This window comes from Sceloporus occidentalis, unplaced genomic scaffold (assembly GCF_023333645.1).
Source record: "Sceloporus occidentalis isolate IW3139 unplaced genomic scaffold, rSceOcc1.0.p SCAF_15, whole genome shotgun sequence".
Classification (NCBI taxonomy): domain Eukaryota; kingdom Metazoa; phylum Chordata; class Lepidosauria; order Squamata; family Phrynosomatidae; genus Sceloporus; species Sceloporus occidentalis.
In genome coordinates, this window is record NW_028316995.1 from 17,558,445 (window position 1) to 17,572,297 (window position 13,853).

Consider the following 13,853-nt stretch of genomic DNA (forward strand, 5'->3'; position numbering starts at 1 on the left):
AGGCTAGGTTGGTCCTGCATCAGGCAGAGCTCAATCAGTGAGATGTATTCACCTTCTTGATTTAACACTTAGGCGAAGTTAGCCTTCCTAAGGCAGAGGATCAGCCGTTAATATTGAGGTTGGTAAGGTAAACCTGTAACTCTCCTATGAACTCTCTCAATGGAGACCATATCTGACACCATACAAAAAGTAAATTGTGTATATAGTTTCAGCTTCAGGAAACTTCAGCTTGCCAGCTTGAAATGTTACCGTTGAGGAACTGGAAAAGAGAGCAGCAGATATCAGTTATTCCTGAGTTATACACCAAAGCGGGAATATTATATTTGAAGGGCTTCATTACATATACAATACAGTTGTTGGATCCAAAGTCAAATGGCTCCCTAGAACAGTTAGTCAATCTGAACCAAACGGAGCAGTAAGCAGTGGATTTTACCTACTGAGCTGGGTAAAGTGTGAGGTTTAATTTTCCTAAACCTTAATCTTCATCTGAACTAGGAGCGAACCAGGCAGCTGTCAGTGGGATTTCTACAGATGAACGCCCGATATTTATCCTCATGTGGGCCAACTCCTGGCTTTATGGGTCAACCCCATAGCAGCAAAACATTTAATATGGGTCCACTGCAATATACTCCCCAACAATCCTAGCTTTCGCAGGACAGTGACGGTATTCAGCCTCTGTCCTGAGTATCCAGCCAGTGTTTTTGCGGGGAGTGGGGATTATGGGCCAAGGTTGATCTTCCCTAACCATCCCAAGAAACAGACCTCTATTACAGCTCTTACATGGCCACCTTGTGACACTCTGAAGCCAAACTCCACAAGGTAGCTTTTCTTATAAGGTGGACAGGTGGCCACTACCTGGGTCCCATGCACTGTTAGCACTGGACCTGCACCTCCCTGTCTCTGCTCGTACCCCTGACACACACAGGACTACTTGGAGACCTCATATGGGAGATATGCCCTACATACACATTGCATCTTGTGGGCAGGTGTACGTCCATGAACATCAAGAGATTCACCATGTGAAATCTAACGTGAAGAAGCATCATAAGACAAAAGAATCACTGCTGGCAATGGACATATGTGTTTTGTTTCACTTTGTCATCACTGGTTAGCACTTGATTTCAAGGTTGCTTGCATTGCATTAATCGTACAACCACAAAGATAAGAAAAACTTCTGCCCGCAATGAAAAAAAAGAACATGATCTCTGTGTTTAAGGAAAAATGTAAACAAAGAGAATATTTGTTGTTGACACCATTGGCACGGGGCCACTGCAAGTTAGGCTGCTAATCATACAGAGGCCATAGGTGCACGGGCCAATCACACTTTCCTTTAAATATAGTTTTTCTTGTAGTATCATATAAATGCTACAGTAAAATTATGCTATTTGGTTCCCTAGTTCAGAATTTAAATTAATATGAGTGAAATGATAGCCTAGTGTAAACTCTCATTCATTTCCTATAACTCCTAGAGTAAGCCTAAAAAGGAAGTCGTAATGTGCTTCATGTACTCTACCTTGCTTTATCAGTCTGTTAACATTTTCATTCATCTATACGGCAGAACTTCACGTATGGAGTATGTTGTATGACCATACCTGACAACTTCCCATGGCCACCCAGAGCTCTACCTCTTCTATTTGGCTTTTTGAAGGGGCAGTGCTAGCTGTATAAAGGTGTAGGACTAGCTAACCCCACACAACCTTTACTGGGTGTTGGAGTGGGAGGGAAGTAGGCGAGGTTCAGCACATAACCTGGGGAAACAAGGCCTCACCCAGAGACTCCAGGTCAAACCAGGAGAGTTTGCAGGTATGGATAGACAGAAACATTTACAGAGATTTACAAACACTTATACACTCTAACGTATGTACAGTCATACATGCATACTCCATTGCTTCCCCTCCTTCCCTCACTCACCCCCTGATGTTTTGAGGGAGCGCATCGAGTGGCCAGTAATGCAGATTAGATAGTAATGCAGAAACACTTCACTTTTTCCACAAGACTATCCGGAATGAACCTGGGGGACCCATGAAAGGGCCGGTTCTAAGTAGGGGCAACTTTTTATCCCGCCTTCTGTAAAGTGCCGCCATAGGCCTAGTCACCCTAGATTTAGATACAGCCCTGTCTTGAGTATCCCAGTCCCAGTTCAGTGACATAATTGGCATTTATGCATTTGTGCACGTTTCTATTCTATATTTACATTTGGTTTGTTAGACTTGCAGTAGAAGATATTCCGGAAACATGTAAATTTGCTGACAAATGCCCTTTTGTGCCTAGGTGTTAGGAACTCAAGAGGAGTTCCTAAAAACAAATACAGGTGGAGACCGGAAAGCAGGAAGCAGGCTGAGGAACAGGAGCCGGGTCTGGTATACGAGGGGTTCATCTCCTACAAGCCGGGTCTGGTACACAGAGGGTCAATCTCATACGAAGCCGGGTCTGGTACACAAAGGGTCAATCTCCTACAAGCCGGGTCTGGTACACAAAGGGTCAATCTCCTACAAGCCGGGTCTGGTACACAAAGGGTCAATCTCATACAAGCCGAGTCTGGTGCACAAAGTTTTTGAATTACCCGCTCGTGAACGCCACGCCTACGTGCGTGACGTCACTCAGGCGCGTTCCCCGCCGTCCGCGGCAGGGAACGCATAAAGTTTTGTTGTGACGCGCGCGCGCGCGTCTAGTAGCTGGCGTGGAGGAGGCGCCGCGAACGGCGCGGGACCTGCCGGATTGGACGGACGGGCGTCCCGGTAGGTACCGAACCCCGGGACCCTTACACTAGGAGTATCAACTGCAGCCCACCCACGGGGTCGTGAAGGCCGAACCGTACGTCTAGGTTTGTTAGTCCTCTCGTGCAGGGGAAGTTTGTGGAATCACATTTCAGTTCTCGACTGCCCTTGGGGCAGAATCAAACTGATGATGGAGGTTTTTCCTCTGTAATGGCACAAGAGAGCTAAAACCTGAGATGATTCCAAGAGGGTAGGCACTGTAGGACAAGCTATGAAGAGACTGTCTTTGTTTGTTGCTGTTTCACCTTTCGGGGATTGCTTGGAGCTCACCCCAAGTGTAAAGGTGAATCCAGATACGGACTTCCTTGCCCTCTTACGTCTGGAGGAATACCAACTGTACCCCACTGATGGGGTTTGTTGGTTCTCTCGTGAAGGGGAAATTGCTCTGAACTGCCCTTGGGGTAGGATCAGACTGATATGTTAATGGATATTTTTTTTTCTCTGTAATGGCACAAGAAAGATAAAACTTGAGATAAGGATAGACAATGAAGCAGCTGTCTGTTCTTTGTTGATCCGTCTCAAATTTTTTTTGTTCATGTGTAAATTTTCTGACAAGTCTCCAAAAAATGTATTACTAGCTAAAAATAACTTTTCAAAAGTTTTTTTTTTTCTTAACAGTTCCAGCCTTTGGATAACATAATGTTTCTACACATGTGCCTATTAGTCATTTTATATGTTCTGGTCATATAATCTTAGCCCAGTCTACTGAGCGAACATCCTTACATCTTATCATACTGTATGTAGTTAACGATATAATTGCTCATTGGTAATCTCCCAGCTGGACACTCTGAGTAATGAAAGTCTATAGGGGACCGGACTTTATTAGCATAGCCATAAAGAATCAGCTCAGCGTGGTGTTTGAGCATGACTAACAATGACCGCTTACAGGTTTATGAACCAAAATGAGACCAAACCAGGTTTTCATCAATGCTAAACAACATTAATATATATACAGCACTGTATTTTATACTTAAGAAGAAAAATCTTATTTTTCCGGGGACTTTGCCTTTAACGCCCACAGAATTATTATTGTATTGTTTGATGTTTTAATATAGACTAGACCAGCTATCATTACCACCCAGCTGTGCGTTTGGTCACTGTGTTTCTCCCTGTTATTTCCTCAGGGTTTTGCACACACTGAAAAACCAAATTAGGACTTGACTCTTCATATGTCAGATCATGTAAAAGCTGATACAGATGTTCCATTGTCAGGCACCGTTTACTCTTATCCTGCCATTGCAGAAGCTCCGTGTGTATAAAGGGGACTTCAAGCTGTAAACGAGCAGGTGTCTTCTAGGAGTCACAGATGAGTTGGAGAGGTGAGTTCAAAGCCACACAAAAATCACACTCACTGCAATGTTATGTCCACCATATATGTGTATAGCAAATCAGGTTTATTTTGAGCCTACTGCTGATGTTTTTATATAGTTATAGGGAGAAGACTAACTTCACATGGGCAGGTGTACCATTAACCATTCCCATCAGAGTTCCATAGCACATAACCTTGCACTGCAGTGCTAGGGTTAATTTATTATTTGTATTGTGTTAGGATCCCTGTTTTTTATGAACTAGCCATGTTATCTGGTGCTGAACCTGATCACTGGCTTCTTGCTTAACATGCCTGCAGTAAGTTTGCTAGGATATTGTGTGGAATACTGTAATGCTACAGAGGGATACATCGGCTTAGTCTTCAAAACAAATCTATGGACAGTCAGTGACATCCCAAAAATGTCACTGCTCACCTACAACATTATTATTTATTGTTTTATAAAACGCCATTATATTCTGCAGCGATGTACAAAACACCTGTGAGCATTTGCTATACAGACCCCAATAAATGTTTGTCTTGGTAGCCACCAAGGACCTTTATTTTCTTATTGCAAGTTTGTAATCGGTCATGTGTAAGATTTGAAATCTCCAGTTCACCTTACATGACACGGTTATTATAGCTATGACAGCATGCGCCATGCTGTAGCTTTAACAGCATATCAAAAAGCTTAGGTGCCATAGAAAGGATTTTAATAGAAAGCGGCACGGAATGCAAAATAGATACACACCTCGACCACCTTTATTTATTTTACTAATACATTCATACATTTTAAAATCGGTTTCGGACTTGGGGATGTGTGAGAATCCATAGATCTAAAGATTCTGGTCTTAAAGATCTTTTTGAGGGATAAAAGCAGCATTTACACCTTAGTGCCAATCACATAGGCATTCAGGCTGAAACAGTTGATCACTGGCGTAACATTAGAAGAATTTTGTCTCCTGAATTATGCATTTTTTGTGCGATATTTATTAATTACTTATGAGGAAAGTAGCTATATTGTTAATAGATATAACATATACATTAGGTTATGGGCACTTCCTTAAAACAATTGTTTTGTTTGGTTACATATATTTATAAGGTTTGAGATGCTGTCTGTACCTTCTTAATCCTGTTTTTAGTGATAAGGAGGATGAAGAAGCAAAATACTCAGATGCTTTTACGTCTTATTTGTGTGTGGGATAGGAGGCTGTGCATGCATGATTTATTTTATCAGCACATGCAGAAAGGCTTTTCAAGCATATTATTCCGTTGTCAGATCAGCAGGTTCCTAAATTCGCTGCAGATATCCAAACCGAAATGATATTTCCAGGGATTATTTGTTTCTAAATTCAGTTATGTCATTTGAGAGGCAGAAAGCACTAGACATACACAATGCTAACCTCATGGAGGGTGAATTTTTAAACAGCTAAGTCAGCATGTTCGGCTTTCAATTGGATTTAAATGGCAACTGTTACTGCCACATACAGCATTAAAAACTACCTACCGCTTACGCTATTTGTTTGCAATAGTGATACTTTTGAAGATATTTAGTTAACATATTAAAATGTTACATTTTTAACACCGTGACATAGAACCGGGAAGTATAGTATTTGGGAAACGTTTTGCTTTAATAGACATCTGTATGGACTGTGCCATGGTGCTGTAGGGTCTTCTTGATTACGTTAATCACATAAAAAAAAAAGTTAAACAAATAGAACATTCAATATAATAAAACTTCAATGTTTCATGATTTTTTTAATACTAAAATGTGCATTTATTATGTAGATGAATAGATGCATCAAACATCTGTTTTATTTATTGACCGCTCATAGCCAACCCAATGATCATAACTTTTAACCGTCTATATTAAATCTGGATATTAAGACGACTTTTTTTAAAAACTGACGAGTTGCACAGGCAGCCCATTATGGACCAGTTCCCTGAAAGATGAAGTTTAAACCTCTCTGTGTGTTGGCATGGTGTGTCACGGAGCGGTCTGCTCCCAGAACAGCTGCTGTTCCAGCACACAAGGAATAAAAACACATGGGATAATAATTCAAGCTCCGCTGACCTGCTGAATCAGCACTCTTTTGGGAGTTTTAGTTTTCTGGAACATAATAAGAAAAATGGATATAGCCGCACTAGCGTAAAGTTGATACATTTTATCGGGCAAACACCAAGCTTTATGGACCTCAGATGTATCTCCTTTTAATAAAATCTTATGTAAACTTACGGGATTGATATCCAACAATTGTCTCACACGTGAAAATTTGTTCATAAATGTGTGGTTTGTCTTATAATGGAGGTGTAAGTTAGCCTGAAAAAATACAATCATCATGAATTACAATTGAGGCATAGTTTCCCTTTATAGGTGGTTATATTTTATTAGTACCATCACTTAATAAGTAGAACTGTAGTTTTAGTTTCACAACAGTGTTAGTTAATGAAACGGACAGACATATCTGTTGATTTTACATACATTTTCTAATGTTACCCCCCCCCGGCACCATTCCGTCAGTAGTTTGAGTTAGGGGGCCATGCAAGTGGTGCTCACACGCTCCTGATAGGTATCGAACAGTCAGTCATTAAGCTAGTCAACACAATATTTACTTTGCTTTCTATATAGATATATATATATATATATCAACTACCTCCCTGGGGCTCAGTATATTCAATCTCCAGGTAGAGGAGTCATGTCCACTCCCTGTCTACTCTCTACCCACTTCCCACCCTTTAAAGTCAAGCTGGGCCTAATCCTCCCTCCAGAAACCTTCCAGGGATTGTGTATTTTCATCTTGGAAGTTACAATGTTCTTAGCGTAGTTGCAATCTTTTTAGGATTTCACACAGGCAAAAAAAAAAAGCTTTTTGTACAAATGTCAAAGGCGTGACAGTAATACTATATTCTTTTATAAACAGGTTTTTTCACATAACTGCACCTAAACAGTTTTCACAGCTAGCGTCATTGTGAAAAACAGACCTTTGGCCGAACAGCTGACGTCATAAACACAGGCAGTCACAGAAGAGAAATTGTAGTTTATAGATCTCAGCTAACAAAAGAAAAACAAACAAAATAGTAGTGACAGAGTATGAGATAAGCTCAGCCAAGAAAAGACCACACTGAATACACTATATGAACACCTGACAGGGACTTTTATGACACTGCATTATAAATACATAGACATTAATATGTAGTTGGTTCCCCCCTTTGCAGCTATAGCAGCTTCCACTCTTCTGGGAAGACTTGCCATAAGATTTTGGAGTGTTTCTCTGGGAATGTTTGCCCATTCATCCAGTAGAGCATTTGTGAGGTCAGGTGCTGATGTTGGACGAGAAGGCCTGGCTCACAATCTCCATTCCAGTTGATCCCCAAAGTGGATCGATGGGGTGGAGGTTGAGGAGTGTGAGAATGTGGGGTCTGCAGATGTAGTTTTTTTATATAGCAAAATTGTATAGAAATCTTACTACCAGCGTATATTAAACACAAATTTCCCAATCACTGGTTTGTGTCTCTCTCCCAGCTTTGATGCTGACAGTTCTAAACGGTTTAATCCATTTGACCCAATTTAAGTGAGCTGCTAACGCTCAGGCTGGGTATCCTAAAAGTCCTGGTCTAAAAAACCATCCCTAAAACACAATTTTGCAACACAACCCCTTTTCTGTGTGCACCAAAACACAAAATTTCGATACAGCAGTGAAATCCCTGGATCTGTAGCCGTAGAACTTGGCCGATCTGGGCATTAGTTTTGCCAGGAAACAATCAGCACTCCTTTTAAAATGCAGGAAGTATGAGAACCACACACTGTATTTACTGATCAGATAAACCCTTATTATCAGATGTGTTCATGGATGAGAGTGCTGTTCACTGCTAAGTTCATGAACATTACAGCTATTCTGTTTGTACATGATTACCTGTCTGTTTCTATGTATTGGTAATAATTCACACATATTCCTTCCACTTTTTATGCCGACAGTAATATGAAAATACCGTATTGGCTCGAATATAGGCTGCACTTTTTCCCCCCACTTTAAGTCTTTAAAGTGGGGGTGCGGTCTATTTTCGGGGTGCCGGCACTGACCTAACCCCGCTGCCTGCCCGGCGCCCGGGACTGCATGCAGGCAGCGGGGTTAGGTGAGTGCCGGCACCAGAAGTTGTACACGCGTATTGCGTAGATGTCCCCCGCCGGCCCCACAAGACACCCTGGAGTCTGCTCTTGTAAGTCGGGGGGGGGGCAGAGTGGCAGCATATCTCGGGGGGGGGGGCAACAGTGGCAGCATATCTCAGGGGGGGGGGAGACAGAGTGGCAGCATATCTCAGGGGGGGGGGGAGACAGAGTGGCAGCATGTTTTTTTGGTGCTTTTTTAAAAGAAAGGACAAGACTATCCATGTGCTTACTCTTGGGGCCACCCTAAGCCCGACCTATGGCAGTGCCCCCAGTACCCGCCAGCATCACGGTTGCTATATCTGGTAGACGTAAATCCTCTGACCCCCCGAGATATAACATTTCCTGGTGGGCTGTGTCTTAAAGGAGTTTAGCACCTTTTTTTTTTTTTAATGAGGTCTACGGAGGCTGATCTGGGTCGGCACAACATTCATAGCATTAATAGACCAGTTGAGGAGATAAAATCTCTTGTAACGAGTCCATTGCGTAGCGGGACAGCAGGTGGGCTTGATGCCCAGGCCAGGATACATCACTGGTGTCTCCAAGAAGGTAGCTCCACAGGTGAGATGCTTCGCTAATAAACTCAAATGGGATTTAGCGAGACTTCCTAGACAGTGCTTCTGTGAAACATGTATCAACGTATACCATCATCCATATCCCAATCAAACTGTTGGACAGTGGCACCCAAATAATGAGGCAACAAAATGTAAGCAGTTCTTAAAAACATTTTATTTATATAAAATTATTCATTCAACATACAAGGGCTTTAAAATCTACAGCAATATTGCACAGGAAAGTGGCAATAACCCTGTCAAAAGTAATCAATCAGTGCAAAAAAAAAAAAGCCAGGGAAAATTGCATATTAAAAAAAAGAAATGCTACATGTATGCTGGGTCCTATGAAAAGACATTAGTGATACAGAACAAGGCTCTCAACATTAATACCCATATACATACTTCTAGACAGTCACAAAAATGGAGATGTAACCTTTTAGGTGCCAGAAGGCAGGGCAATCTGTTACATAACCATCCGACACCCATTGTCTTAAAGGGAAGATAAAAGGAAACAACGGACAGAAATTTTGCGTGAAGTGTCTGTAGAGTTTCATGTTTCACAACCCTTCTAGCAGGAAAAGGACTCAAAGGCCTTACTGTAACATTTAGAGGCGAGAAAGTCAGAAGCGTTCTCATAACCACAGCAACCATTGGTACAAACACCACCAATTACGTTGTCCCAACGGCTGCTACGAAAAAGTTTATTTTTAATCTTTGCACCAGAAGCAATTTTATATATAACCAACGCGAGTCCGATGGCTTGATGGAAAGACGAGCTGTATTTAATTTGAAGGGCGTTTTGGTGAGCTGTATAAAAGTTGTGGTGTTGTAGGAAGTGGCCAACAATTGTTACGCATACGAACAGAAGTTCTAAAAGTGCATTTATTCTAAGTAGTCAGTTTGGACCAAATTCACAAAAATCATTTCCAAAATGTCTTAAGATAAGAAGAGTAAAGAATAATCTGTGACCAGGAGATTTCAAAAACTGTATGGCAATAGTAGTGCAAATATAAGTAAGGAAGAGTTTGGGGTCTGAAGATCAAACACCTGGCCATTGTGAATATATATATATATATATATATATATACACACAAGTTCCTATGTCAAATAATATTTTATATGCCTATGCCCACTATTGGTTGCTTAGGACAATAAAGCCAATTTTAAGCTTTGCACATATATATATATATATTATATATTTTACAAAGGAAATGGTGTTTGCCAATCAGAGAAGACCTTTTATTTTGGTGTGTGGCTCCTGAGAGTACTTGTATGCACATCACATGGCTCATTACCAAATAATATTACAGTATTACCTTACTTTACTAGGGTTATGAGTAGGGGATATGTAAAAGAGTGAAAGACCAAGGGCATGGCTAACAAATATAATATCTATATACACAGAACTAAACTACAAGACAAGTAGGTGTCAAAGATGTGCCTGCTCCTGCCCACAGGTCTGCTAATGGACTCACTGGCTACCAGTCTTAAAACATAGACAGTACCCAGGCATGCAGCCTATTACATAGTAATAGGTCACAAATTAAATTCGGTAAAGCCAGAAGCAAAACAAGATCAGTAGTACCCGCTGCTAGAAAAAAAAAGAAATAAAAAGGCATATTTGGTAGAAAAACATTATCTTTGGCCATTAAAAAAAAAAAATTAAAGAAAAAAAACAAAAACAAAAAAACACATCACTAAATACTGAATACGCGAAGGGCCCGAACAAAGCAATGTGATCGGATTCATCCTTAACAGATCCCCCTGACAAACCCTTCATTGGGAGAAAATCCATTGTGAAGCATTATAGGTAAAGCAATAGGCCTCACTGGGCATATCATATTAATGGGGGAGGGGGGCTTTAAAAAAGTGCCATTAGAGTACAAAAAATATGAAGGATTGACCTAAATGTAACAGGAAGCAAAACAATGTAGTTGTATGGCTATACCGCATAAACTTTGAGTGTGCCAGTCAATATATTACGGAAAAACAAGGAAGGGGACACCTAAAAAAAATGAAATAACGAAAAGCCATAAATCCACATCTCTACATCTCTAAGTACAGCAAAGCAAATTACAGTAAATCTACAGTATATACAAATTTGTGGCTTTCTATTGTTTTCCTCTAAAATGTTAAAGGGACACTAATCCCAACTTGGTTATACATGGACTTGAATGCACTTTTTAATTTTAATGCAGTAAAACACAATTTTTCCTAATTGGGGAGCGTCCCTTTAGACACTTAATTTGTGTTACTGTTACCTCTGCCCATATGAAACAGAAGTGGTTAAATGTTACAGACCGACCATAAATGAAAGTAAAAGCACACTGAACACAGTATTTGCACAGTTAACATCATTGACCGGGAATAAATACATCAGTATTTACAGTAAAACAGACAGTCCAATGGCTTTTGGAATCACAGATTTCTTACATTTTTCCCAAGAAATGGGAAAATCACATATATATGCATAAGATATACTTCATAATAAGACAGACATGCAAGGTTGTGCAATCACAGATCTAAGGCATCTTCCTCTGCATAACTCAGAGGTAGGCAACCTAGGCCAAATAGTGCTGTGGCAGGCCACATTTCATGGCATTGATCAAAATCAGATTACATTAACAGGCACAATTAGGATTCTTTACCATAATTTGGCAATCTTCATCTTTCCGGCTGGCTATTCGTCATCACCCGCTTAGAATATACCGTATTGGCCCGAATAAAGGCAGCCGCACCCCCCCTTTAGGTCTTTAAAGTGCTGGCCTATATTTGGGGTTTAGCACATGGGTGCGCAGTTAGTGAAGCCTGATGCAGTCCTGGGCACGTGTTTTTTTTTTATTTATTTTTTATTTAGCCCTGCTGCAGACCTGGATCCTCCTCTCCAGCAACCTTCTGGTGCTCCACCATAGAAGCCCCGACGGAAGTACCGGCAGCGGAGGTTGCCTATGCGTACCGCACAGTCGTTCACCGGCCGGCCCAGCTAGACACCGGGCAGTCTGGGTGGCACTTCTAGGAAGCAGAGTGGGATATCTCGGGGAGGGGGTGGCAGAGTGGCATACTCGTAAGTAAGGTGCATTATGGATTAAGGAGGAGGGCTTAAAATGGCTATTGGTTTTCTGTTGCTATCTAACATATGCTGACAAACTGATACATGCCAAAAATGTTAAAATACGTGTATGCCTGTTCATTAGATAAAATACTGCTTTACCATTCCATTTATTTCTTCTTTAAAAATAATTTTTCCATTAAAATAGCACCAACTTTAAGGGTGCGGCCTATAGTCGAGCCAATACGGTATGTATATATAATAAAATACTGCATGTTTTGGCAATACCAAAACTAATTTGTGTTATTTTGGAACGATTTGCTGATATTCTGTGTCATATATGCAGATTCTAATGTTTCCCTATTACAGTTTCAAAATAGTAAACGAAATCCTTAGACCAGTGTTTCTCAGGTTGCTTTACTCGTCCTCCTCAACTATGAACGTTTCCATTGATGCTTTTGGGTGATTGCAGGTGGATCTCCACCTAAAAGACACCAATCATAATCCTCCATGTGATTGTGAGAACCTACACAGTACAAGGTGGTCTCAAGAGAGAGTCTATGGGTCAACCTCCAACTACCTGACAAGTCTAAGAATACAAGCTGGTATAGTTCAGGACGACCAAATCTTTTGCTCTGGTTGACTTTGCCTAAATTCATAACATGGCACAAACACTTTAAGGCACAGAGAAAAAAAATGCACTGAAAATGCATCCTGAGGAATCAAATTTAAGAAAAAAAACCAGTAACAAACAGAGTGCCGATACCTGTGCAAGATCAGAACTGTACAACAAAGCCAAAGACCACTTTAACTGAGATACAGAACAAGGTAACAATACGACCAACATTAAAGAGGGCTATGAAATTGTGGCCTCCAGTTGCTGTTGAACTACAGTGCATGCACCCTTCAGAAAGCATCAGGGGCCAGTTGGCCAGCCCAGTATTGAGCCCCTTCATTTGGAGCCCCTTCATTTGAAGCACCATCTGAAAACCAGCAAAATAGACAGGAAGATGCAAAATAAATGGCAACAAATGGATCTAGAAATGCATAACATTTTTGTTAAATAAACAAAATTTATGAAGGCCTCTGAATACACTTTCAGGACCAAAACCATGAGAAACTTCTTTGGTATTGTGTGTGTGTGTGTGTGTGTATGTATGTATATATATATATAAAAAAGGATACTGTCTGGAAAGATGCAAAGGCAACACGGTAGATTAAGTTACCTACCCTATGGATTATGAGGATTCTACTGTAATCAATGCAAAGTGCGATGGTGGGGGTGGTGTGATGTCAGTATGTAGGGGTAATTAATATATTGTAGTATTAGTAATCTTTGGTAAAGTATTATATGTTTGAACACAGAAACCACCTCCTCTGAAACACGGTTGCATGCTCCTCGGTCTTTAGTTGAATGTTTGGTGACCGTAAACGGTGAAAAGTTCCACCCAAATCTTGGAACAATGTGGGCTTCTGGGATCATCCAAGAAGTGTTATAAACAAGACCATATTTTCCCGCACATAGAACAATTACAGGAGTGTCAAATGGGGACAAAAAACACCTGTCTATATCTAATGCCACATATAACTAAAACTAGTGTTAAAAGATACTATTTCCTCCTGTTAATTCACATAGCTAAGAGAAAGGAACGTTCTCTATGACAGTAAAATTCATATGTATAGAAACAAATGCACACATTTTGCTCTTAATTAAAAAATTTTTAACAATGCTATAATAAAATTTATAAGTCTTACCAATATAGCTAAAAAAAAGTGTCAATTTACAAAAAAAAGTCCTATCAGTTGAAGAAAAGATTTACATATGCAAACTAGTTCCTTGGCTGTAAGAGTACAATGTGATCGGCCACATTTTTCTAGTCATTTCCTTAAAAAAATGGTTAAAAAAAAAAAGATACATATTCTCCCAGGGGAATATCCGAATTATAAATCCTTAAAGCAGTAGTCACTTATGAGAGTTATACCAAAGATAATTGGGTCATCT